Source organism: Lissotriton vulgaris, chromosome 2_1 (assembly GCF_964263255.1).
Source record: "Lissotriton vulgaris chromosome 2_1, aLisVul1.2, whole genome shotgun sequence".
NCBI lineage: Eukaryota > Metazoa > Chordata > Amphibia > Caudata > Salamandridae > Lissotriton > Lissotriton vulgaris.
Window position 1 is genome coordinate 210,826,637 of NC_141687.1, and position 13,839 is coordinate 210,840,475.

General features: G+C 46.4%; 1 protein-coding gene across 2 annotated transcripts in view; it reads right to left on the reverse strand.

Annotated features, from left to right (window-relative positions):
- MMP28 (matrix metallopeptidase 28) overlaps positions 1-13,839 on the reverse strand; it is a 565,317-nt gene that overhangs the window by 315,943 nt on the left and 235,535 nt on the right. The gene's annotated exons all lie outside the window — the stretch shown is intronic.

Genomic DNA, 13,839 nt, shown 5'->3' on the forward strand with positions numbered 1-13,839 from the left:
GGGTATTACAATACTATGGTCTTTTAACCCTCGCGCTTGTTGTTTTCTTTTCCTTTTTACGAGCAGGAGCGCTAGGTTGGTTTCTTTTGTTTACACCGCACTGGAGCGCTATTAAGGGTAGTTCTATTTCTGTGGTCTTTAACTCTTGTCGCACAGGAGCTCTGTACTGGGGGTTTAGGTACACCGCGCAGGAGCGCTGCATTCGGTTTTCATTTCTGTTGTGTTTTACCTCACCGAATTGAGCAGAGCACAGGAAGACTCCTTTCACATGATGTGCAGTAAAAAAGACATCGAAGGTCAGGTGGCCCTTGAGGAGAAAGGTGTTGGTACATGGATCTCCTGATTGGTCGAAATTTGATTCCTTTAAAATTATGTTAATTCTGTGGTTATTTTAATCTTTCAAAGCACAATGTGGTATTGTTCTGCTTACTTAAAAAAACTACAGAAAGCCTCCCAGCTCGACGACAGGGGCAGTGATTATTCAAGCATGTGAATCTATGAAAGCTCCAAAGCTGGAGAATGAAGGCTCATAAAGTTTTCATGATGATCGCTACACAAATATCCACAAATGATATCTGGCGACACATTCATTTAATTTCGCTTTATTCTCAACATTGCCTTCACACTTTATTCAGCGCCTTCTCTGTATCTTTGTGACAATACACTTATTCACATAATGCTGTGGGTACTAGCAGCAAAGGAGACAGCAAGAACCAGTAAAGACGGAAGGAAATCGAGGTTCTGAAGGAAGTAGTGGAGCCCTCGATCTTGTTAGTGATGCAGGTGCAATTGGGTGCTTCCTAAATCTTAAGTCAAACTTCGGGACACTTTTAGCACTGAACGGAGCAACAACTAAGTCAGCAGCCTTTTTATAAAAGAGGTGATAAGAATAAAATCTGAAGAAAAAGTCAAGCCTGCACCTTTCACTTCGGGATCTTGACAAATTGTTATGAAAACTTTTTTGGCATATCGGCTACCCCCAAGTGGCCTTTCCATAATGGCAACTAGAACATTTTGAACTTTATTATTTGCCAGCCCAAATCCAGTGTCTGAAAGCAAGCACCAAGAAACCCCCCTTTGATAGGCAGATATTCTGGCCTTGGTGGCCCTAGGCGCCCGCCTTCAACGTGATTTCCCTCGCCTTTTGCGCGTAGCCCTCACCCGTCTAAACAGGAAATAAGGGGTTTTCAAGTGTTTACCCTCCTACACTCCTTCTACATCTTTCCTTGGTCTCCCAAAAAAACAAGGGCACGTCAATAGATGGGAGTTGAAGATCTTGCACCAGGCTGGACTCTTCTCGCGTGGCAATTATTTCCTAAATGGATATTGTCTCCTTTGTACGCGTTATCAAGACATTTGGCTTAGAGTTGTAAACACAGTTACTTCTCTACCTGAAATGATAAACCACTTGTTGCTTGCTTTGTTGCAGTTTTTATCTTGTATGTTTCCATCTTTGCAAAAACCAATAAAATACATTTTAAAAGGATGCAGCATTCACCCATAAGTCATAAATTCTTTATTTGGTTTTTTACAACCGTAAAGCATAATACTATTTTTTTCTTTTTTTTAAAAAAGCAATTTAAAATGATTTATCAGAAAAAAGTGCATCATTATGTCTCTGTTTATGCAGACTTTTCCAACTCATTTGCCACCTTATTTACAGGTTCTATATCCGCCTTTCTTAAAAGTGAGTCACACTTAAAAGGTTCGCCCCTCACCAAAATAAGATATTTGATATTCCCCCCCCCCGCATCCAGCGGGTTATGGTCTGCCTGCATGTACCAATATTAAGTTAATTTAAAATTGGTTTTAAAAGCGTCCTACTAGCTTCTTGGACTTTGGGACAGACACACATCACGTGGCATAAAGATTTGCTGTAATAACCACATAGACAATTGGCGTTTTGGTGTTTCCCTTTCCATGTCAGTCTTAAATATTTGGTTTCATGATTTCCAAGCCAATACAGCATATACCTCTTTTTTAGTGTCAATCTGAAGTGTGCTGCTAGGTAAGCTTGCGGTTTAAGATTAACATAAGAATTTATCACAGTCCAAGAGTGTAGACGTTTTACCAATGTATGTTTATCTTTTAGAAACAATTGTTTCTTTGCTGGGCCGTTACACACTCTGTTGAAAGCTACCCTCTCCATTTTACTGCCCCATTCCTCTTTGATGTCTAATTCCATCAGAGCAGCTCTTAAGTGTTCATCCCATAAATACGTTCTTTTTCTTCAAAATGGGTCTTTATTTCTGTCCAGCATAGATGATTCATGAAACCAGATTCAGAGGCCCGAAATTTCTAGCATAATTTGACGAAAACAGATGGTCTCTGGAATTTTTGATTTTGGAGCCCAAATTCCAGGCAGACCTGTGCTGGAGACACGGCTTTGGGAAGGTTAAAAACAGCTTTTGTCTGTAGCTCGTTTAAAATTTAAATTTCCCAGCCATGCCATATTTCTAAACCGTATGTCAATGTTGGAAGTACTTGTGCTGCCATAACTTTTAAAAGATGGGTGTATGAGGGACAACTAAGCATGGGCGAATTTTGCGAATCTCGCGTTCGCGAATTTTGCGGATTTGCGAACTCGCAATCCGCAAAATCCGCGAATTCTCGCGAATTTGCGGATTTTTTTTTTTTGTGTTTGCGCGGGTTTCTGCCAGTTCGCGAGGGTTTTTTACAATGTCGCAAATTGCGAACTTACCTGTCGGGTCGCAAGTTTCGCGAACTTGTTGTTTCTACGTGCCCAGCCTGTTTGGGACACTCTTCTTCATCACTGCCACTCTCTGTCACCACTGCCACTCTCTGACTACTCATGCCACCCTCTGGCCCACCCATGCCACCCTCTGTTTCATCACAGCACCCTCTGGTTGTCCAGTCAGTGTACATTATTGTGGCAACGCAAGCACACCTTCCCTGCCTCAAGTGACCTGAATTAATTTGGGGCCTTAGTGCTTCCTGGTTAGTGATCTTTTGCACTTGCTAAGTGCTTTAATTGTTGCAAAATTAGTTACAACACCTGCCCTGCCCCAACTGACAATAATGCATTAGGGGCTGATTAATGGATTTGAACTTCCAGCCTGGCTCCTGCTTGTCTCCCTTAGCTGTAATTCAGGACCTTTGTGGCATTTGTGTAACTATTCTGAGGTTCAGAGCAGGGTCACATAATAGTTTCAACTGGCAACTGAACTCTGGAGGGGCCCCTCAGGAAGCACTACAGGAAATGGCTACTAATGATGAGCCTGAACTTTTGAACCTGGTAAGTAGTTACTTTCAGTTTTGCTAAGATCGTATTTCTGCCATTTTGCACTTATTCGCGGGGCGCGAACTCACGCGAACAGTGCGAACAGTGCGAGCAAAATCCGCTGCTCGCGGATTTGCGGATTTTGCGGGAGATTCACGAATCTCGCGGATTGCGAATTTACCGAAAATCCGCAAAATCCGCGAGCGAAACGGATTTTCCGCCCATGCTTAGGGACAACTCAATTTCGATTGCAGCTGTTTATATGCAAAGGTTAGTGTTTGGGCCTTAGCTCTTATTTGGTCAGTAAAGGACATGCATCGCCCTAAATTGATGCTCAAATACTTGTATGTGCCAACTTCCTCAATCTGATCAATCTGTTCACCCTTGGCGAACCACCTTAATTTTTTTGGCCTTGGGCCCGCTAAATGCACCACCTTTGTTTTTTTCTTGTTAATCTCCTGCCATTGTTGGTCGAAATAATTTGTCAGATGGTCAATGACTCTCTGTAAACAAATTGGAGTTTGGCTCAATACCACTACATCGTATACGTATTGCAGGTACTGTATGTGGCCAATTTCCGTGGTTGGCCAGTTGAAAAGCCTTGGGGCCAACACACCCCTGTTGTAGCATTCACCCTTTTTTCAGCTGATTTATTCTTTTTCACTTACCCTTTGATTTTTCAGATTTCCTTCAACTGATCTTCGAGGATCAGCAAAGCTTTATTTAGCCAGAGAGGAAGGTTTTCTAGCAGATGTAAAAGGGGCACTGCTTCAGAAGAATGAGAGCCTTAATTCAATTGAAAGAAGATTTCCCTTTTTCTGCTCATAAGTCCCTTAAAAGTAAAGAATCAACAAATCTCACAATTCTCTTGTAGCCAGTAAATTAAATCTTTGTGTGGACCTTCACACAATCTGTTCATTCAACCTTGATTTCATGCTCTGAAAAAGTACATTTTAACATTATTTAAAGGTATATCCACTTTATTTTGAACAAGTGAAAAAATAGAAATCATGTAACTCTATTAAAGATCCAGTGCTGAAGAAGTAGTGTTATTTCTCAATCATGTGATCTTCCTCACCCATTATCACTACTTGGATAGAATAGCACATAGCACCTCAAGAATATACAGCAGCGCAAAGGAGGGGAATTCAGGCTAAACAATACAGGTTTCTGAGACAATCTAAGAGCAACATTCCCTTGAGCAGTTACTCTGGCAAAAGAATTGACAATAATATTTATGAAAGGTATATGCTATTCTCCATGGCAAATTCAGGAATAGGAATAGCTGCAGCAGACTGATTTCTTTTGTTGAATGGGCCCTTATTTTACCAGATAGAGTGCAATTCCCTCCGTTCCCTCCCTTATCAAACCGCCTTGGACACAAATAATTTGGGTTTATCAATGTCATATTCTCAGCCTCTTAGCCTAACCGTTTTTGATATATATGTGGCTCCTCTGCTGGACTCATTAGGCTTTTGGTTTTTCAGCGTTAACATATGCAGATGACACCCAAATAGTGGTTTCAGTTTCAACAAATTCTGCAGACACAGCAATGCAGTTTCATAGCTGCATGCATGAGACAGGGAACTAGATGGCCCAAAACTGTCTAAAGCTGAACTCTGGTCAAACCAAAGTTCTGCTTTTTGGAAGAGATCGCTCTTTGTGGTCCCAAGATTGGTGGCCTTAAGATATGGGTCACCTCCTATACCAATTAAGTAGGTAAAAAACCTGGGAGTAGCTTTTGACAATCAGCTTACCTTTGACGTGCATGTCAACTCAATCACCTCAGCCTCTTTTTTTATCATGAAACTGCAGGAAAATATTCCCTTTTATACCTAAAGACCTGCTGAAATTAGTAATCTCCTTTCTGGTGCTCTCATAGATTGATTATGCCAATGTGCTCTGTCAACTTCAAAAAGAAAAGCCTTAATAAGTTGCAGATTTTGCAGAAAACAGCAGCACGCCTACCGTATTCCTTAAACATTATCTGTCTCTGACACTCTTCCCCCTTCTTAACTGGCTACCTATAGATAAACGCATCAATTTTAAGACCCTATGGAGGGGCATGGCTACGGAGGTGGCTAAGATGGCCGCACACGCGTAGAGCTCTGCCGGCCGGGCGCCGATACCAGCCTTATCCTGCGATGTGAGGGCCCCCACACAGTCAAAATCCAGCTCCCACAGACCACTGGACCCTGCTGATGCCTCCATTGTGACCCTAACTGTCCCCGGCCGCCGCAGCTGCCAGATCTCATCAGAGCCAGGCCCGGGCCTGGCACCTGCCGCGCCGGTGCATCCGGAGAGAAGGTGAGCTTGCGCCCCTTGCCGCCGCTTTCCCGCGCTCCGTCCCCGCTCCCATCTGCCCGGGGGCCGACTCCTGTGGCCCGCTCGTTGCCTGCTTCTCCCCTACCCGGCCCCCGCAGCAGTCGCGGACCTTCGGGCCTACTGCGCTGCCTAAAGCCGGGGCCTAAAGTTGGTGCATTGGCCGGCTTCGGGGCCTGGTCGGGGGGGTTGCTTTCGGGGGTCGGGGTGGAGGTGTGGATGGGGTAGGGGGTTTGGCGGCGGTGGGTGTTGGGAAGCACTACACCTTGGCACCTGGGGGGTACTCCTGGGCCGGATGGTTATTGGGGGACCTTTTTTCCCCATTCCCTCCCGGTCGGGGCCCTTCTGGGAGTCGCCTGAGGCCCGGGACCTGTGCTGCCCAGCTGCGTGGGGGGCTGCTTTTTCTTGTGGTCCGGACCTGGCCGTGCCTTACGCCATTCCAGCCTGGCGGTGGTGCCTGCTTCCCCCACTCGATTTGGGAAGACCAACGGCTTACCTGCTGCCATTGCGGCCCGATTGGAGGTGCTAGGCCGCCACTGTCCGACGGTGGCACACGATCCGCACAGCATTAGAGGGTTGTCATCCTTCTGGGACCTCTCCTTTGTGGCCCTCCGGGCACTTATGGTCTGGGAGTTCCTGGGGGTTTGATTGGAGTCTCTGGAGGCGGAGCGTCTTCATTACGGACATCACTATCTCACCACGATGGTCAAGAAGGACCACCGGCAGCCTCAGATCTAATTCCAAAAGCCTTCCGGGGCCGCTTCCGATACCACGGCCTGCCCCGAGACAGAGGCCGCACCTCCACCTACCATGGCAGATTCGGTGTCTCTCACCGCCGCCATGCTCATTAAAATGAGGGCTGGCTTTAAAGCTCTGGACTCTAGATTTGACGACCTGGACAAAAAACTTGCAGACATGAACGCAAAGGTCCAAGGGCACGACCGTAGGTTGGATGTGGTGGAATCAAGGGTGTCTGACCTTGACGATGGTGCCTCTACCACCCTTAAACGGCTTTAGAGGGTCGAAAAGATTCTTAAAGAGGTAGCAATTAAGAACGAGGATTTGGAAGCCAGGGGGCGCCGCAATAACATTCGCATACTCGGTATTCCACAGATGACAGCAGTGGCAGATTAGACGCATTTGTAGAGCAACTCCTTTCAGAATTGTTTGGCAGGGAATCCTTCACCCAGGTCTTTACAGTGGAGCATGCACACCGATCCTTGGGACCGAGGCCCAGACCGGGCCTGCCTCCCCGACCAATCATTGCCAGACTTATGAACTTTAGAGATCATGACACAGCCCTCCGGGCGGCTCGTGAGAAGGGGGAAATCCAATGGCAGGGCAGTAGACTCTCATTCTTCCCTGATTTCACGGCTGTGGTAAAGGATGCTCGAAGCAAATATCGAAGTGTCAAGGCCATGCTACGAAATTTGGGCCTCCGCTATGGCACGCTTTATCCGGCGCGTCTCAGAGTCGACATCAACCGCAGGCCTAGGATCTTTGACACGCCGAATGCAGCTCAGGAATATTTCCGGGACTTTAAAAACAATCCTGGAGGGCCGCCTCGCGGTTCTCCTTCCAGCTTTTCCTTGCAACAGGCATCGCAATCCAGTGTGGATTTCCCCCCCCCCCCCGACCCCCCCCCCCATGGGGGATGGTTGACTCTCCCCTCATTTGCTAATGATGTGCCAATTGTTGATCTGTGGCACCTTCACATTCATGGTTGATTACTGTTTACCCTGATTTTTTTTCTGCTGGTCCGCCCGTCTGGCATGGCTTTGCCATGCCCCATGCTGAACACCTCCATGGTTTACTTTTTGGGGTTGCTAGTTGGGATATTCCGCTTATTGGTTCATGAGAGGGTGGGTGAGTGGTGGTGGGGGGTTCGTTTTTTTCACTGAAGTGTGGTTCAAATTGCAAGAGATGACACTTTATTTGTTTGATGTGATGCTTGTTTACATGGATTTACATTTGTCATTATTATCTAGATGGTACAGCTAGGAAATGTGCCCGGCCCGTCCGGGCTTTCGCTAATGACTTGGAATGTGCGTGGGTTGGGCAATAACAGGAAACGTAGGCAGGTCCTGAATTACGTTACACGTCACCACGCTGACGTCCTGTTCATGCAGCAGACTCACCTGGCCAGCCCTGCCACCACCACGTTAGCCGCCTCTTGGGGGCCGCACAGGTTTTTCTCCACCTCTAGTTCCTATTCCAGAGGCGTTTCCATTTTCATACACAAAAGGACGCAGTTTGCGCACTACTCCACACTCCGAGACCCTGAGGGCCGTTTTTTGATAGTCACGGGATCACTAATGGGACATAGGGTCTCCTTTGTATGCATATATGGTCCGAATAGTGATTCTCCCTCATTCTTCCACGATTTGCTCACACAACTCCTTGCAGTGGACACGGGGTTATTGATTCTTGGCGGTGACTTTAATCTCCTACTCAATCACAACAGAGACAGTACTGCTTCCACTCCTGACGCCAAGCCTCACTCCCGGCTGGCCCTCCGTGAGATCTGTACGCACTATTCCCTGATGGACGTTGAAGCCCATTTAAATACACAATGCCCCACCTTCACTCATTATTCGGGTTTCCACAACATCTGGACCAGGATAGATTACTGGCTGGTCTCCCCGGAGGTGGCGGGCTGGTTGGGGACAGTCCAGACCCTTCCACGCACTCTTTCCGAGCACTCTCTGGTCATCCTTACGCTACTGGTTCGCCGAGAGGGAAGTTTTGAACGACAGTGGCGCTTCCCAGGGCGGGCCTTACTAGACCCTGTCTTCACCGAAGTCGTTAGGAGTGCCATAGAAGACTATTTTGACTTCAACACTGGATCCGTCGACACCTGGCCAGTACTATGGGAGGGCTTCAAGGCATATATTAGGGGGGTTTGTATCTCGAAACACACGGGGTTCTGCATGATCTTCGCTCCACCCTGAACCGGATTGAGAGGGAGATCGCGGCGATGGACCGAGACTTGCTTACATCTCCTTCGGACTCCCTTACAGCCTGCCGATTTGAGCTCAGTGTTAGTTCCGCGAGGCGGCCGAGAGGGCACTGCTCTTCCTAAACAAACATTGTGTTGCACGACAGTACGGTGAGGGCGAACGCCTGGGCCGTTTGTTGGCAAACACATTGCACCCTCCCAGAAGTCCCACATACATCATTACTATGACCGGACCGGACTCCCCCCCCCCCGTCCATTCCACCCCTGCAATCTGTGATCTGTTTCTTACCTATTACAAAGATCTATACACTTCTCGCCTTTCCGGGGATGGTGGAGGCCAGGAGGAATACTTTTCGGAAGTTGCATTGGTCTATTTGGAGAGCTACATGAAGGAATTCCTTTTAACCCCTATTACATCCGACAGTATAGTTGAGGCGATTGATGCTCTCCGCGCCTCCTCCGCCACAGGGCTTGGCGGCTTTTCGGCGGATTTCTATAAAACTTATAAAGACTTGCTAGTTCCTCGGTTGGTAGAGGTATATGCAGAAGCCCTGGAGGCCGGGGTCCTCCCTCCGACATTCCGAAGCGGTAATCATCCTATTGCCTAAACCCGGGAAAGAACCTTTGCAGTGTGGCTCGTACCGCCCACTTTCTCTGTTAAACTTATACTATAAGATCCTGGCCAAAGTTATCGCTATTAGGCTTTCCCTGTTGATGGATTCCATAATCTCCCTGATCAGTCGGGTTTTGTTCTGCATAGGTCCACCTCAATTGATCTCCGCACGCTGTTCACTGTCCTGCATCGCGTTGACCCCTCCACGCCAGCGGCCGCCATCTTACTGGATGCAGAGAAGGCCTTTCACTCCCTTGAGTGGCCTTTTTTTCTTCCAGTGATGCGCCGGATGGGCATGCCTGAATGCTTCATAGCCACGGTTTCACTTTTATACAATAAACCTACGGCCCGGTTGCGCCTTAATGGTACCCTATCTAACCCATTTCCCCTGTCGCGAGGCACAAGACAGGGGTGTCAGTTATCTCCTCTCCTTTTAATTTTGGCTATGGAGCCTTTAGCACGCCAGTTTCAAGAAAACCATCTGCAACGAGGCCTTCAGTTTCGCACTGGGCCGCTATTGCTCTCCATGTACGCGGACGACATGGTATTGTATGTTCGCCTTCCCGGGGACAATTTATCTCCACTGATTCGTGAAATTACAAGGTTCAGTAGGTTTTCGGGGCTGCATATTAACTGGCACAAGTCAGTGATATTTCCTCTCACCGCCTGCACCGTACAATGGTCCTTTGAGTTCCCTTTGGAATGGTGCTCGGACTCTGTTAAGTACTTGGGGGTGCATATTCACCTTGACCCTGCCCTGATCATCTGTCTTAATTATGGCACTGCGATTGATGCCCTTGAGACACAGGTTTCCCGTTGGTTGCGCTTGCCCCTATCCATGGCGGGCAGAATCGCAATTATAAAAATGGTTGTTCTACCTCGATTTTTGTATCTTTTTAATAACATCCCCATTCCTTTAACTACAGCTCTTTTTCACGCCTTCGCTCAACTCTGATTCGCTTGGTCTGGGGAAATAAAACCCCGTGAGTGTGCTGGAGGGTCCTGACACTGCCACCCGAGAGGGGCGGGCTAGGCGTTCCGGATCTGTATTTATATTATTTAATCGCCCAGTGTTGTTACGCATACGCCTGGTTCCACCCGGATGTACGCATCCCATATTTAAGACCTGAAGCAGACCTGGTCCTCCCAAGCCCGCTTCTCACGATCCTTCCTTACGGCTTTCCACGTGATCCCCGGGACATCTAAACGGTTTCTACCACCTGCTGGGCTTGTAGGCTGTTGGGGGTGGATATTTTATACTCTCCAGCTTTGCCCATGCCCAATTCTGCACTCTTCCCCATCACCGGGGAAACGGTGATACAGCGTACCCTGGCGAAATTCAATTTAAACACCATAGGCGATTTGTTTCCGGATGGACACGTTTTCACATCAACAGGTTAGGTCCGGTTCAGCGACCGCTCTTTCATGGATGCTTTCAACCTGGCCCGAATACGCTCGGCCTTGCGCGCAGAGTTTTCCTCTTTTCCATTGGAACCAACAGAATTTGCTCCCTTCTCCCTGGTGATACAGAGTCCCAACAACGCCCACTTAATTTCCAAGCTGTATAAACAATGTAGCACACTCAAGCCCGTAGATGACTCCAGATTACGAGCTGCCTGGGAGGGTGACCTGGGTGGACCCATTTCTGACTATCAGTGGACTTTCTGCTGTAGTGTCACGACTGACATTTCCTTGAACAGTCCTCACAAGCTGCTTCATTTCAAGTTCCTTTGCTGGCTGTATATCACACCGGCCCGCACACATCGCATTGACAACTCTAGGCCACACCACTGCCTTAAGTGACTTGCCCCATTCGCTGAATTTGCACACTTAACCTGGACATGCCCCAAAATACACCAATATTGGCTGGACGTCCACTCACTTTGGGAGACATACTATCCATGGCCCTTTCCCCTATACCGTAGATTGCCCTTTTGGGTTATGTGCTTAAATTCCCGAAGAAGGTTTGCCGGCTAGCGGTGTTAGGCTTCCTCCTGGCTAAACGGGAGATAGATAGCATTGGTGTGGGGTAGTAAACGGGCTCCTACGCTCCGCTCCTGGTTAAACAGCATGGCGTTTTGCAATGTGAATTGCTTAGAATTTAGCACTTTACTCCCCACTGTGTCCAGACCAGTTGACATTTGGGGGCCGTACAGGGAGTACATATCGCGATGCAAGTCTGCAGGTGACTCACCATTGCATTCCGGCATCACTCCCTCCGGAGTGGGATATCCACAGGTATCTACACGCATTGCATTGCATAATGAGGTTTTGTCATTCGTCCACCTGGCCCCTGGGCTGCGGGTGTGGGTTTTAGGAGTTGCTACCAGTGTATTGTCCTATGTATCTCACACATTTTATGTATCATTGTCCTTTGGTTGTAGCTTACGTGTCACATCACTCTGCTCATATATTTGATCGCAAGTTTGAATCGTGCAGTCATATCAATGCTACGTATCCCCTTATGTTTCTCAATTTTATTGCTGGTGCATTGTATTCCTTCGACAGGGGACAGTTTCAGTATACACCTGATGATTACATGATTGTTTTGTGTTGTTTTATTATTATTTTTTTCCTTTGTCTCTTTGTTCTTTATGCAAAATAAAAAATAAAGATTTAAGGCCCTATGTATCACCTTTAGGGCCATCCATGGAGAAGGCACAGATTTCTTTACACAAACTTTTTGTTGGTACATCCCCCCCCCAGATCTCCGAATTCAAAGACAGCATTTAACCTGATCATTCCAGGAGCCAAGAAAGCACATTGGCGAGGAAGAAGCTTTATTGGCAGTACATCACAACTTTGGAACGGTCTCCCTCTGACTTTAAAAAAGGAAACAGACCTACTTACCTTCAGGAAGGCCCTTACAGCGTGACGCTTTAAACCGTAAATTCAGCGTCAGTCCTGCTTGCCATCACTCAGTCTCGCGTCTAAACACCTCAGGGCAGTAGTGTATGCTTATAAATTAATCTTTCATTTCATTTCTTGTGATAGCAAGTGTGTTTAAGAATTACTTAGCTGAAGCAGATGGATTATCAACAACAACTAAGAAATGTAGAACTTGGTTAACATTAGATTTTTCAACATCATTTGGCAAGGTTTACAAACAGCGATAGTGACTACAGGACTATAATTTGTACTTTTTAAGAGGAACATAGAGGTCCTAAAGCCTTATAAAATTGTTGTGAATGTATCTAGGACCCTAATTAAATATTCCTGATTCATGCCTTCATGCGGTTATGATAAATCATGTCCTAATGAAGACATACGAATCTTGCCCACATTCAGTCATAGCCCACGCAGCCCAAATACGGCAAGGCTACTTCCTTAGATTCCTAGAGAGCACAACGAGTTCTTTCGACACACTAAACCTTCAATTCCCCATAACTTTGTTTTGATTTGTCATTGAACTCCTGCGAGCACTAAAGGAACATTCAGTTCTTAGTGACATCTTTTATTGACGTCTTTTGTCCAACCTTACGTCATACACGGCACCTACCAGGTATAAATATACCAACACTTGCCTTAAGCAAACACACGGTGGTGTGGAGCAGAGCGGCTATCTACTTATCCGAAGCCCAGATGATGCGAGAGCCGAAGGAAGCCGCCCCTCCCCTTTGACACACTGGATAAGCTGCCTTTTCTCACGCAGAGAAATCCAGCTCCAGTGTTACCAGTCACCTTTGCGGGTTACTGGGAGATTGAGTCCTGAGAAACGAGATACAAGACCTCCTTCATTCTAAATCCAAGGTACGGAGATGATTCTAACCTTAGAGAGAATTCTTGATTCAGATTCTTGGCAAAAAACCCAACTTAACTTAAAACTGCAACTTACTTACTCCTTCCCATGTATTAGGCCTAGGTCAGGTACACCGGGGAAGGCGTATCTTAGAATTGTATTGTATTGTATTGTATTTATTGCTTATTAAGCGCAACTGTCACCCCCAAGGGTATCCTGGCGCTGAGACCGAAGCACCAGTTGAGTTTGTTAGTCAATGTTTTTATGTATGTAAATATTTTATCCGTTTTAAAGTTTCATATGGCTAACTATATCAATGCTTTTACAGTATTTTATGATACTCCTTTTACTGTACGCACTTTACTTCATGATAAGTATTGCAATTGTGGCAATTCATTTCTCTTGCATGAGAAAGAAGACTGCTCAATAAATTAACACCTTTTATTGAAAACGCCCTTCTTTCTATTTCTCTGCAACCTGGTGAAATTAAGCATGCACGATTGACTGAGTGAAATAGCTGTCTATTGTTTTCACACGACTCTGGACATACACTCCTTATTCTGGGGAAGCAAAGTTGTCATGTTATATGGTTGTCAGAAGCTAATCCCTTATTGTCTAAATCAGGAAAGTTAACCCCTCCCTATTCTTTCGAGAAAGTTTCTAGTGACCCCTGAGCTAGCTGGCAAACACTAATTAAGTCTAATATAGTCAGTAGAGACCTAGATGACCTCAGTCCTACGTCTACACTGCTGTTTATGTTATTCCAATGTGCAGAGCCTATTGGGAATATAGGAACTACACTACAAAATCTTACGCTTGTTTGGTGGGGCTGTCCGTAAACGTCATGAAATTAACTTGAAACCCACCCTCACTTCTCAAATCAACATGTCATTTTTGCATACCTCGTTGCACACAGTTTTTTTTGTCCATGAGTTCATTCAAACTACATAGGGAACATTTAAAAA